Source organism: Coptis chinensis, chromosome 4, assembly GCF_015680905.1.
Source record: "Coptis chinensis isolate HL-2020 chromosome 4, ASM1568090v1, whole genome shotgun sequence".
Taxonomy (NCBI): Eukaryota; Viridiplantae; Streptophyta; class Magnoliopsida; order Ranunculales; family Ranunculaceae; genus Coptis; species Coptis chinensis.
In genome coordinates, this window is record NC_141459.1 from 107,085,046 (window position 1) to 107,100,000 (window position 14,955).

At 30.6% G+C, this 14,955-nt stretch overlaps 1 long non-coding RNA gene across 1 annotated transcript in view; it reads right to left on the reverse strand.

Moving 5' to 3' along the window:
- Window positions 1–13,166: 13,166 nt before the first annotated feature.
- LOC147506767 (uncharacterized) overlaps window positions 13,167–14,955 on the reverse strand; it is a 12,132-nt gene continuing 10,343 nt past the window's right edge. Inside the window, exon 2 of the long non-coding RNA XR_015193909.1 lies at window positions 13,167–13,524. This is a non-coding gene — a long non-coding RNA (uncharacterized LOC147506767). The remainder of the gene's footprint in view (window positions 13,525–14,955) is intronic.

Genomic DNA, 14,955 nt, shown 5'->3' on the forward strand with positions numbered 1-14,955 from the left:
TAAAGACCCGGCTATCATATAGTGTAGAGATTGCAGAGTTTCAAGCCGAGGAGGAAAAAGGTAGTGCGGTTCCACCTTCAAATTTGGGCAATTATAAAGGACCAAGTATGTAATATTGGACATCATCCAAGTAGGGAGCGTGGAGCCATAATAGTTATGTACTAGATTTTGGACCCGGACATACGCCCGGGATCTATTAAATATTTTGTGTGCTGAAAATGCTTTACAAAATGTCTCACACAAATTTTCGAAACAGAATATATTTTTATTGAAAATAAACCGAAATATGTTAATAACCAACGATTATGGTGCATGAGTATTTGGAAACTAATTAAGGAATCAAATTGAGATAGCCTCTTCACTTTGTGGTTTAGGATATTAATCCGTAATTTTCAAATAGAATTATCTTAAACTCGATCTAGCTTATATAATAGTTTTATTATATTTATGGTGATTTAGCGGCAAATTTTGAATCGAATATATTTTTATTAAAAATAAACCGAAATACGTTAATGAGCAGCGATTATGGTGTATAAGTACTTGGAAACTAATTGATCAAATTGAGATAGCCCATTCACTTTGTGGTTTAGGATATTAATCCATAATTTTCAAATAGAATTATATTAAACTCGATCTAGCTTGTATAATAGTTTTCTTAGATTTATGGTGATTTAGCGACAAATTTTTGAATCAGAATATATTTTTATTGAAAATAAACCGAAATACGTTAATGAGCAGCGATTATGGTGCATAAGTACTTGGAAACTAAGGAATCAAATTGAGATAGCCTATTCACTTTGTGGTTTAGAATATTAATCTGTAATTTTCAAATGGAATTATTTTAAACTCGATCTAGCTTGTATAATAGTTTTATTAGATTTATGGTGATTTAACGGTAAATCATCACCGTTCGGCTTACGTACTAATGTGTACAAATCACTAAAACAGATTAATTGTTTCCATATCCTCAAAGAATACACTACTCCCACTTGAAAAGATGTATCATATGCACGTGTCCTACGAACGGGTGTCGTTATATTAAATTATTCTAAAAAATATTAGCAACTATGCATAGTTATGAGATATGAAAATTATATTAATTACTCATTTAAATTTCTTGCACCACTCTCTATAAAAAGGAAGCACCAAACCTTGATAAAACTATTCGATTTTTTTTTTTTTTTTTTTTTTTTTATTGTTAGGTTTAATAATAGAAGTTTGATTGAAGTTTTGTGAGAATGCCTAATGTGGCGAAGATAATATTGAAGCTACTTGAATAGCAAGGTATTCCCAATCACCATAAAAAGAATTATAATAAACACTACTTAAAATGCGAAACTATATTTGTCGAGACATTTATTCCCCATACATAAAATACAAATATGTTTTCGAGTTATTAGTTCAATGCATTTGCATCAAGTTTCTGATTTTCCATTAATTATTCTTTGAGGTTAGTTTAATGTAGTACGTTGCATCCCATTTCTAATTTCTCATTAATTATTCTTTGAGGTTAGTACAATGCAGTTTCATCAAGTTTCCGATTTCCCGTTAATTATTATTTGAGGTTAGTTCAGTGCAATTACATCCACTTTATGATTTCCCGTTAGTTATTCATTAAGGTTAATTTAGTAACGCGGTTGCATCCAGTTTTTTGATGTTTTAGTTAATTAGTCTTTGAGATTAGTTCATTGCATTTGCATCCAGGTTCCAATCTCCCGTTAATTACTCTTTGAGGTTAGTTCAATATATTTGCATCCAGTTTTTGATTTTTCGTTAATTGTTTTTCTAGGTTAGTTCGATAGTTTACAATTTCTATACAGTTTGCATACATGTAAGAGTCTGTTTGTATAAACTCACTTTCGTTTTGGGTTCCTAATTACTTGTAATTACTCATATGAGAAGGCTAAAAAAGTGGATATTTATGCTTTGAGGTCAGTGCGATGCAGTTACATCCGACTTCCGATTTCTAGTTAACCATTTTTTGATGTTATTTCAATGCATTTGCATCCAATTTTAATTTCCGTTAGTTAATCTCTGATTTTAGTTTAATGCAATTGCATCCAGTTTTTGGTTTTCCGTTAATTATTCTTTGAGGTTAGTTCAATGCAGTTGCATATAATTTTCGATTTTATGTTAATTGTTCTTTGAGGTTAGTTCAATGCATTTGCATCAAGTTTATGATTTCCTGTTAATTATTTTTTGAGGTTAGTTCAATGCAATTACATCAAATTTATAATTTCCGTTAATTAATTATTCATTTAGGTTAGTTCAATTGTAGTTTCATCCATTTTTAATGTTTCATTAATTAGTCTTTGAGATTAGTTCATTGGATTTGGATCCAGTTTCGATTTCTGTTAATAACTCTTTAAGGTTAGTTTAATACATCTGCATCTTCTGATTATTTATGCTTTGAGGTTAGTTCGATATAATTATATTTGGTTTCTGATTTCCGTTAACTATTCTTTGAGGTTATTTCAATGCATTTGCAATTAGTTTTCAATTTCCCACCAATTATTCTATGAGGTTAGTTCAATGCAGTTGCATTCGGTTTTTGATTTTATGTTAATTATTTTTTGAGTTAAGTTCAATGCATTTGTATCAAGTTTTCAGTTTTCCATTAATTATTATTTGAAGTTTGTTTGATGTATTTGCATACCGTTTCCGATTTTCCGTTAAATATTTTTCAAGGATTTGCATTCAATTTCTAATTTTCCGTTAGTTACTCTCTGTCGTTAGTTTAATGCAATTTGCATAAAGTTTATGATTTCCCGTTAATTACTCCTTAAGCTCAGTTATGTATTTGAATCCAGTTTCCGATTTCTTTATAATTATCTAATGTGGTGTGTAATACCAACTTCTACTGATCCATTTGTAGTGTCCTTGCAAACATGACATAAAAAGTAAATTATGCTTAATTTACTATGTGGGATCATCGAAAATTATCCAGTTTCCGATTTCTCGTTAATTATTCTTTAAATTATGCATGACTCACTATGTGGAATCTTCAAAAATTATCTACGAACGGGTGTTGTTATATTAATTATTCTAAAAAATATTTGCAAATATGCATAACTATTATATATTAATATTATATTGATCACTCAACCAAATTTCTTATAACATGAAAATCTCACTCTTCATTAAAAAAAAATAACTCGCCTTTGATAAAATCCTTCAACTTCATTTTTTTGTTTAATAATAGAAGTTTGATTGAAGTTTTGTGAGATTGCCTAATAAGGCGAAGTTCATATATATTGAAGCTACTTGAGAGATAAGATAAACATCATTTTAAATGCAAAACTATACTTATCGAGACATTCCCACAACATATAACCCAACTATGTTTTGAGGTTAGTTTAATGTATTTGCATCTAGTTTCTAATTTTTCGTTATTTATGTTTTAAGGTTAGTTCAATGCAGTTGCATCCAATTTTCAATTCCCGTTATTTATTTTTTGAGATCAGTTCAATACAATTGCATCCAGTTTCTGATTTATCGTTAATTATTCTTTTCGGTTAGTTCAATACATTTGCATCAAATTCCCAATTTTCTATTAATTGTTCTTTGAGGTAAGTTCAATGCATTTGCATCCAGTTTCTAATTTCCCGTTAATTATTATGTTAGATTAGTTTAATACATTTGCATCTAGTTTATGATTTCTCGTATTTATTATTTGATAAAGTTGCATTTGCATCTAGTTTCTGATTTCCCGTTAATTATTGTTTGAGGTTAGTTCAATGAGTTTCCATCCAGTTTCCGATTTTCCGTTAATTATTTCTTGAGGTTTTGCATCTAATATATTTTTTGAGATTAGTTCAATGCAGTTGCATCCGGGTTCGATTTCCCATTAATTAGTTTTAAGATTAGTTCCAACGATTTGCATTATGTTCCCAATTTATAATTAATTTTTCTTTGAGGTTAGTTCAATGCAGGTTGCATCCGGCCCGATTTCTGTTAATTTAATCTTTGAGGGTGAGCTCAATGCATTTGCATCCAGTTTATGATTTTTCGACAATAATTTTTTGATGTACTTGTATCCAAGTTTTGATTTTCCATTAATTATTCTTTGAGGTTAGTTTAATACAGTTGTATCCGTATTCCGATTTTCTATTAATTACTTTTTAAGATTAGTTTAATGCTTGCATTTGCATTCAGTTTCCGATTTCCCGTTAAATATTATTTGAGGTTAGTTCGATGCATTTGCATCCAGTTTTCCGTTCCCCATTAATTGTTTTTTGTCGTTAGTTTCATTCAGTATTATATATATTTTAAAATATTTGTCATTATTGCTTTGCTGTTATTTTTTTTCATTTTCTATTATATATTTTGTATAATTGTTTTTAACTATGTTTTGAGGCCATGTTAAGGATATATTCGAAATAAGTCGGTGTTTTATCATAGATACTAAAATTGTATGATTTGTAATAGAAAATTAGTTTATACAAATCACCTATTTTTTAGCAATTTTTTTTTATTTGATCAAATATAAATTAGTTTATACAAATCACTTATTTTTTAGCAATTTTTTTTTATTTGATCAAATATATAAGAATTGGAACACTAAAAGTGTTTGATTCGTAGTAATAGAAAATTACCTTCTACAAATTACTTATTTTTTTAGTAATTTTTTTTATTTGATAAAATATATAAGAATTGGAAATACACCCAAACTCTCCAAATATAGGAATTAAAAATACACTCAAACTCTCCAAAGAGGTTCCATGTGCGTGGGATTGTAGGTTATTAAAAAATACTATATTTCATATTAGAGTGTTACATATGATAGAAAAAAGGCTAACTCTCATATTAGAGTGCCACATAGGAGAGAGAAAATCCTCCTTTAAAGGTCTCTACTTTAGTATATAGATAGTAGATTGACAATCGTTCCAAGCTTTCTTTATGTGGTTCCAGATTTTCAAGAACACCTTCCATCCTTCGTATCTCCTCTTCGCTGCTGCTGACGTGTCCAATATCTCGCCCATATTCTTCATCTCCGAAATTCAACCTCAAGTCTGAAATGTAATCTACTATCTATATACTAAAGCAGAGACCTTTAAAAGATGATTTTCTCTTTCCTATGTGGCACTCTAATATGAGAGTTAGCATGTTATCTATCCTATGTGGCACTCTAATATGAAATAGTATTTTCCAATAGCCTACAATCTTACATACATAAAACCTCTCTGGAGAGTTTGAGTGTATTTATAATTTTTATATTTGGAGAGTTTGAGTGTATTTCCAATTCTTATATATTTGATCAAATAAAAAAAAAATTGCTAAAAAATAGGTGATTTGTAGAAGGTAATTTTCTATTACGAATCAAACACTTTTAGTGTTCTAATTCTTATATATATTTGACCAAATAAAAAAAATTACTAAAAAATAGGTGATTTGTATAAATTAATTCCCTATTACAAATCATACAATTTTAGTGTCTATGATAAAGCACCGACTTATTTCAAATATATCTTTAACACAGCCTCAAAACATAGTTAAAAACAATTATACAAAAAATAATATTACAAAATATATAATGGAAAATGAAAAATAAAAATAACGGAAAAACAATAATGACAAATATTTTAAAATATGTATAATACTGGATGAAACTAACGTAAAAAAACAATTAATGGGGAACTGAAAACTGGATGTAAATGTATCGAACTAACCTCAAATAATATTTAACGGGAAATCGAAAACTGGATGCAAGTGCAAACATTAAACTAATCTTAAAAAGTAATTAATAAAAAAATCGAAATATGGATACAATTGCATTAAACTAACCTCAAAAAATAATTAACGGAAAATCAAAACTTGGATGCAAATATATCAAACTAACATAAAAAAATAATTGTCGAAAAATCGGAAACTAGATGCAAATGCATTGAGCTAACCCTCAAAGATTAAATTAACAAAAAATCGGAAATTGGATGCAACTGCATTGAACTAACCTCAAAGAAAAATTAATTATAAATTGGAAACATAATGCAAATGTGTGGAACTAATCTTAAAAAATAATTAACGGGAAATCGGAAACCGAATGCAACTGCACTGAACTAATCTCAAAAAATACACTGGATGCAAAACCTCGAGAAATAATTAACGGGAAATCGAAAACTGGTTGCAAATTCATTGAACTAACCTCAAACAATAATTAACAGGAAATCATAAACTAGATGCAAATACAAATGCAACTTTATCAAATAATAAACCAGAAATCGGAAACTGGATGCAAATGTATTAAACTAATATCACAGAATAATTAACAGGAAATCAGAAACTGGATGCAATGCATTGAACTGACCTCGAAGAACAATTAATAGAAAATTGGAAATTGGATGCAAATGTATTGAACTAACCGAAAAGAATAATTAACGAGAAATCAGAAACTGGATGCAACTGCATTGAACTGATCTCAAAAAATAAATAATGGGAATTGGAAATTGGATGCAACTGCATTGAACTAACATCGAAATATAAATAACGGAAAATCAGAAACTGGATGCAAATGCATTGAACTAACCTCAAAACATAGTTGGATTATATGTTGTGGGAATATCTCGATAAGTATAATTTTGTATTTAAAATGGTGTTTATCTTACCTTTTTCCGTATGATTGGGAACTCCTTGCTTTTCAAGTAACTTCAATATATATGAATTTCGCCTTATTAGGCAATCTCACAAAACTTCAATCAAACTTCTATTATTAAACAACAAAATGAAGCTGAAGGGTTTTATCAAAGGTCAGTTATTTTTTTTAATGGAGAGTGAGGTTTTCACGTTATAAGAAATTTAGTTGAGTGATCAATATATAATAGTTATGCATATTTGCAAATATTTTCCAGAATAATTAATATAACAATATCCGTTCGTAGATAATATTTGAAGATTTCAGACATTGAGTCATGCATAATTTAAATAATAATTAACGGGAAATCGGGAGCTGGATAATCTTCGATGATCCCACATAGTAAATTAAGCATATTTTACTTTTTATGTCATGTTTGCAAGGACACTACAGATAGATCAGTAGAAGTTGATATTACACACCACATTGGATAATTATAAGGAAATCAGAAACTGGATTCAAATACATAACTGAGCTCAAAGAGTAATTAACGGAAAATCGGAAACTTTATGCAAATTGCATTAAAATAACGACAGAGAATAACTAACGGGAAATTAGAAATTGGATGCAAATCTTTGGAAAATATTTAACGGAAAATCGGAAACGGTATGCAAATACATCAAACAAACCTCAAATACTAATTAATGGGAAACCGGAAACTGGATGCAAATGCATTGAACTTAACTCAAAAAATAATTAACAGAAAATCAAAAACCGAATGCAACTGCATTGAACTAACCTCATAGAATAATTGGTGAAAAATCGGAAACTAAATGCAAATATATTGAAATAACCTCCAAGAATAGTTAACGGGAAATCAGAAACCGGATATAATTGTATCGAACTAACTTCAAAGCATAAATAATCAGAAACTAGATGTTATATAATTGAACTAACCTTAAAGAGTTATTAACGGGAAATTGGAAACTGTATCCAAATGCAATGAACTGATCTCAAAGACTAATTAACGAAACATTGATAAATGGATGAAACTGTATTGAACTAAACTAAATGAATAATTAATGGGAAATTATAAATTTGATGTAACTACATTGAACTAACCTAAAAAAATAATTAACGGGAAATCGGCAACTTGATGCAAATGCATTGAACTAACCTCAAATAACAATTAACATAAAATCGGAAAGTGGATGCAACTGCATTAAACTAACCTCAAAGAATAATTAACGGAAAACAAAAAACTAGATGCAACTATACTAAATTAAAATCAGAGATTAACTAACGGGAAATCAGAAATTGGATGCAAATGCATTGAAATAATCTCAAAAAATAGTTAACTAGAAATCGGAAGTCGGATGTAACTGCATCGCACTGACCTCAAAGCATAAATGCCCACTTTTTTAGCCTTCTCACATGAGTAATTACGAGTAATTAGGAACCCAAAATGAAAGTGAGTTTATAAAAACAGACTCTTACATGTATGCAAACTGTATAGAAATTGTAAACTATCGAACTAACCTAGAAAAACAATTAACGGAAAATCATAAACCTGGATGCGATGTATTGAACTAACCTCAAAGAGTAATTAACTAGAGATTGAAACCTAGATGCAAATGCAATGAACTAATCTCAAATACTAATTAACGAAATATCGAAAACTGGATGCAACTGTACTGAATTAACATTAATGAATAACTAACGGGAAATCATAAAGTGGATACAATTACACTAAACTAACCTCCAATAATAATTAACGAGAAATCGGAAACGTGATGCAACTGCATTAAACTAACCTCAAAGAATAATTAATGAGAAATTGTAACCTCAAAGAATAATTAATGGAAAATCAGAAACTTGATACAAATGCATTGAACTAATAACTTTAAAACATATTTGTATTATATGTAGGGGGAATAAATGTCTCGACAAAATATAGTTTGCATTTTAAATAGTGTTTATTATAATTATTTTATTGTGATTGTGAATGCCTTACTGTTTAAGTAGCTTCAATATTATCTTCGCCACATTGGGCATTCTCACAAAACTTCAATTATTAAACCTAACAATAAAAATAAGTCGATGAGTTTTATCAAGGTTTGGTGCTTCATTTTTATAGAGAGTGGTTCAAGAAATTTAAATGAGTAATTAATATAATTTTCATATCTCATAGTTATGCATAGTTGCTAATATTTTTTAGAATAATTTAATATAACGGCAACCGTTCGTAGGACACGTTCATGTGATAACTCTTTTCAAGTAGGAGTAGTGTATTCTTTGAGGATATGGAAACAATCAATCTGTTTTAGTGATTTCGGTTTATTTTCAATAAAAATATATTCTTATTCAAAAAAATTCGCTAAATCACCACAAATCAAATAAAACTATTATACAAACTAGATCGAGTTTAAGATAATTCCATTTGAAAATTACGGATTAATATTCTAAACCACAAAGTGAAGAGGCTATCTCAATTTGATCATTTAGTTTCCAAGTACTTATCCACCATAATCACTGTTCATTAACGTATTTCGGTTTATTTTCAATAAAAATATATTCTGATTTGAAAATTTGTGTGAGACATTTTGTAAAGCCTTTTCAACTCACAAAATATTTAATAGATCCCGGGCGTATGCCCGGGTCCAAAATCTAGTTCTTTTTCTGCAATTGTGCCTCTTTAGCCTCATTCACACTTTTTACATGACTTAACCCCTTAATATCTAGGCTTCCTTTTAGATAATTGAGATTTCCTAGTTCCCCAATCACGGACCCTTTGCTGCTTCCATCACTCACAACAAACTTACTTAATGTTCGAAGCTGACTCAATCTCTCAATGCCTCTTCGCGGATAATACTTTAGATTATTAGTACCTCCAACTTCCAGATGTCTTAGGTTAGAAAACTCCCCAATTCCTTCTGGCAGTTTACAAAGATTTCTACACCCGTTAAGCTTCAATGTTTCCAAATTAACTAGACTTTCTCCGTCTCGAGGCAATTCCTTCCTCCTCAGAAAGCGACAAATCAAGATACCGAAGATGTAATAATCTACTCACTTCACTTGGAAGTACTTCAAGGACGGACATAGAATATATGTCTTCACCACTCAAGTCTAAGGTCCTAAGACATGTCAATCGGTATAATGCGAAGGTACCGACACGGACGATTTGGCTACCGAGTGTGTAACTTCTTCGCTTCATAGATAGATGGATTTCTACATCATCATTTGTCAAATGACGAATCTTGTGGATTTGCTAATTTTCTCATTATTCACCAAAAGCGGAACAATCGGTTTACGTGGAGGTACTTGGCAAAGTCATGTACCAAATCATGCATCTTGCATCCAACAATGTTTCCATCTTTGTTTTTCTTAAAATCTTGGAAGAATGAAGCATTGCGAGCATCAAAATACTCGACACCAACCCTCTCTAGCTCTCTTGCTCCATTAGCCGAGATAACCTTGAGCCATCCATAGCTTCACTAACCGATCCTTCTCCATGTTGTGGTCTTTTGGGAAAGGCGCGACGAAGACATAAAACATCGTTTCAAAACTGACAAAGCATGATAGCTCAACATAAGAGCAGGTAAGAAACCTTTTTCTTGTGTTTCCCAAATGTCACTTTCTAATACACCCATCCAATCTTCTTTTGCTTGTTTGCATCGCATTTGACTTGCTAATGTCTTGACAGCTAGTGGAACACATTTGCATTTCTTCGCAAGTTCTTGTCCAATTCCCTTCAATCTTTCACAATCTTCTTCCGATCTTTCCGAAAAAGCTATATGTCTGAATATGTGCCAACAATCATCTTCTGACAATTCTACCAGCCTGCGTGTATAAGTTGAGCCGGTCTTCTTCGCAACTACCTCGTTACGTGTGGTGATGATGATTTTGCTTCCTCGCTCACCACCATCCAGAGATAACTTCAATAGCCCCCAAGAGTTGGAATCTTCAGTCCAAACATCATCTAGCACGAGCAAAAACCGCTTCCCCCTTACGGAGTTGCACAAATGCTGATGTAGAAGTTGCCACCCAACCACATTTTCTGGTGGCTTCTTTCCAGTAGCTTGTGCAGCTTGTGCAATGATTTCTCTCGGCAATCCTTTCAAGATCAAAAAGGTCAAAACACAAACCCATATTTTCAGCTCAAAGGTGGTCGCTATAGTTCCTTCATTATACACTAGTTGCGCAAGAGTTGTCTTGCCAAACCCAGCAGTTCCAACTATTGACAAGATAGGCATGCGAACACTAGTTTCTTGTTGACTAGTCTCACATAGCAGCATGCTAAGTATCTCTTGTTTGTCATGATCCCGACCGAATATCACTGATACATCCACAACAGAGCTAGTGACTTGTCGAGGTTCCTCGTGATGACTATGACTCTGAACGAGGCCTAGTCGATCCTTGTTGCGAGCAATCTCATCTAGTCCTTCCCTTATGCCTTTAATCCTATGAGCAATGTCGTGGCGTACACCAAGATGTTTAAAGCAAGCACACAGAGATAACAAGTAGGAACGCACCCTGTTGGAAACATGAGAGCCATTAGCATAAATGAGATTTCGTGTGTTCCATTCATCCAAAACATCATTTGCATATAGGATATCTGGATTCTGGACCAAACTGAATTAAGTTTCAGATAAAAAAAACTTATTTAACGACAAGATTGGATTTTCTTTTTGTCTTTTCCTTTGGCAGAAGAGTGAAGAAATGTTCAGATCTCATAGATAAACTCAATTAACAGCAAATATCTAATTAGATTATCTAATTTTATCAAATCGTATTTATATGAAAACACATTACATTGTTTCTACATCCCACCTCTACGAGGAGCCCATTTGGGCAGTAACCAAAGTAAACTTTTTAACCCTACATAACAAAAGAAACATGAGATCATAAATAGATAATTCTAATTTCACAAAATCACAGAGGAATGGTTCCCAATTTTTTGAACATCACTACAAATACATGGATTCAGTGTACAATTTCATTTTGTGGTAGTGATCGATCGGCTTTTCCATTACATATTGAATTTCTACATTTCATAAATTATATAAACCAAGTATATAATTTACTTCATAATCAATCTATACATTGTGCCGGACCTCTATTAAATAACACGTTAAACAAATATTTACATCTCATTTGTTATTATATTTTATTCCATTAAAAGAATATAAACAAACAAAAATTAGGAAACATCTACGATAATAAACTTCTAATCGAAATAAAATATGTATTAGGATAATGTAATAATCAAACTTAAACTGCAATAGCAATCTTATACTACTTTAAAGAGAATTGTTCGGTGAATAGTAACTTTTCCAGATACTGCCCTTATAAAGTTTCGATAATTATAGTTGTGTGCTAGAGGTTAGGTTTGTAATAACGTGTTTGAGTGAAGGGTAAAATGGGCAGTTGACCAGTCAATTTTAGATGCGTTTTCTCAATTTTAGCACATTGCTATCTATTTTACAAAAAATTACAATGTTTTGCCACTGCCCAAAACAACTAACCTGTCCTCAGTTTTGCAAATATTTGCAAAATTGCCACTGCCCGGATTTTATACTTTTGTGCTGCCCAGACCAAAAAGTTGACCGAAAATTGTATTTTGCTGCTCGAAAAAAAAAAAGAAAAGAAATAAAGAAAATCTGACCGCACACGTGGCAAATGCCACATGCCAGTTTCCTAGTAGCAATAGTAGTAGATTCCTAAACACAAATCAAATCAAAATATACAACTTACCAATTCAAAACCAATTCGGATTTCTTATACAGAAAAATATTTCAAATTCAAAATGAACTAGAATTCTAAAATCAACAAAATCTATATAAGATCAGATCCGACTACGAAAATATTCGTTGATTTCTTCTTTGAAACAATCTAATTTCTTTCCATAGTTTTCAACTTACAGGTATGTCAATTATTTAATCTTTACAAAATTCATTCCAAAGCTTTACAATTACATTTTCTATTATTGTCTCAAAATAATGCATGTACACGTTAACAACAACTATAAACGATTTTTTATGTTTAGCAAACCGATTGATTTATTCCATAATAAAAGTAAATAATTAGATATCTAGATTCTAGAGTAGAGTGTAAGATTAAAAAATAAAAATACGTGGATAACTAGAAAAAATTACCTTGAATTTACAATTCTTCAATGCTTCCTTTCCAAATTTTGAGTATATTTTATCATACTTAAAGTCGTAGCATGACTTGATCAAATTATCGAATGGCCTGGGTTGAAAAGTAAAAATCCAAAGGCAATGCATGCGGGATGATCAAACAAAGAAGATATATCGCTGTACGCCATAGTGGCAAGCATGGCGTGTTTTTGAATTGTTCAATATTTTGCTCAAGAAAAAAATATCGCTATGTGGAACTCACTATATTTCTTGGCATATTACTTTAGAAAATATAACTAACAAATGTATCGGTAAATGCCATATCCGGAATATTGCATCGGCACGATAGTAGGTATTATGCCTACATATATATCAACTTATTAACAAGTTAACGTACTGATTATGTTTAATTTTTTGTCAAAGCAAAATGGATCATGATAGAATATTTCCTATTTCAAGGAAAGCAATATTGAATAAGATACTGTTGATCTAAATTTTATACACCAGTTTACAAAATGGAAATTATAGGTGATTTGGATCTAATGTCACTACAAACGTTCCTATTCTAAAAGGAATATTTAAAGAAGATTGAGACGACTACGATAATTCGTCAACCCTGCAAACATGTTATGGAACTCTGGAAGAAACATAAAATATAGCTGAAAATCAAGCTGCACAAGCTGCTCTCACATCACTTCTTGAATTGTACTAATTCAACATCAGAGACTTCAACTTCAAAGAACTTAGCTATATCGACAAACAAACTTAAAGAAGCAAGGAGCGAAATCAATCATCTGTATCAAATTCATGAAGAAGCTACAAACGAAACCATACAACTTCAATAAGCCAATGAACAATTTCATAAAATAAATTAATAACTGCATGTCGATATAATGCACGATGGACAAGAAATTAGAGAATTACTTAACATCATATCATTTGCTAATGTTGACATGACAAGTAATAAAATTGTTAGGATAATCAACATTAGTGACGATCTTTGATGAGTAGAATAAATTTTAATGGAACTATTATTATTTATTTTAGGCTTAATAATTGGGTTATAGATTGTGCCAAGTTTTAAATTTATCAAGCATGCATGATGATTAAGAGTATAATTTATATATGATTTAATATATTACACAATGGTGGAACTTAGATTGGAACTATTTTAATTAGAGCGGTAAAGGTAAACAATTCTTCTTATCTTCCTCAATATTGTTTACAGTATAGCAAAGAATTCAATTTAATTCAAATATCTATTCTTATGAGTTTCATATATTTAATTATGTTTTCCTATATACAAATTATACAGGCTAGGTCATGGAGTATTTAAAATTACAACTTATGAAAAAAAATAAGTTGTTAAAGGAAATTCTAGAAGCATAACTTTATGTTCAACAAGATCCGTGTACAACACAAAAATAGAGAACTAACGATTAATCAGCGATTAATAACAAAGACAGTGTACCAAAAGACATATTCTTTAACAATGAAAACATCATAGTTAAATAATTATTTGGAAGCCCTGCACATTCTTTAGAAAAGGCACAAGATTCGGCTGCTTTTAATGCAATAAAATTTATAAAAGATAAACGTGAAATAGAAATTGAAGACTTCAATTTCAAAGAACTGTTGAAGAAAAGAAAAGAAGATGAAGAAAAATAAAATCAACTTAACGCCCTCAAAAATCTTATGCTAGATTGTATGATTCAAGACAAAGAAAACAAAGACAAGATTTTTGAGCTCAAGGAAATAATTAAAGAGATGAAGGAAATGGAGAAAAACACTTGGAAAGATATTAGCAGCAAAGACGAGAAGAAGGATTTGCTAATAAAGAAAAGGAAAGCATCACAATTAATACCGAGGTTCAATGCTTCTCATTTATGAAAGTTTGTCACTATTGAATCTGTCTTTAATTTGTAGTTTAAATTTCATATATGATTTACAACTATGTTCAGTGATAATATTTTCAAGTTTATATGCATTAATTTTATTTTTAGCTTGATTTCCTAGACTATATTGTCATATATAATATTTTCTTAAATACAGAAAATTGGTGGAAGGGATTATTAGCACAGTTTTCCTTGAAGATAATTTTTTAAAGTCTATTTCAACATGTATAATATTGGATAGAGGCGGGTCCAAAAACTAGTTAAATGTAAAGTCAAGAATCGGATAACATAATCAAGTTTTGTGCTACACCTCCGATGTCTTTGTGTAATTAATTATATTTATTTAGGCCCT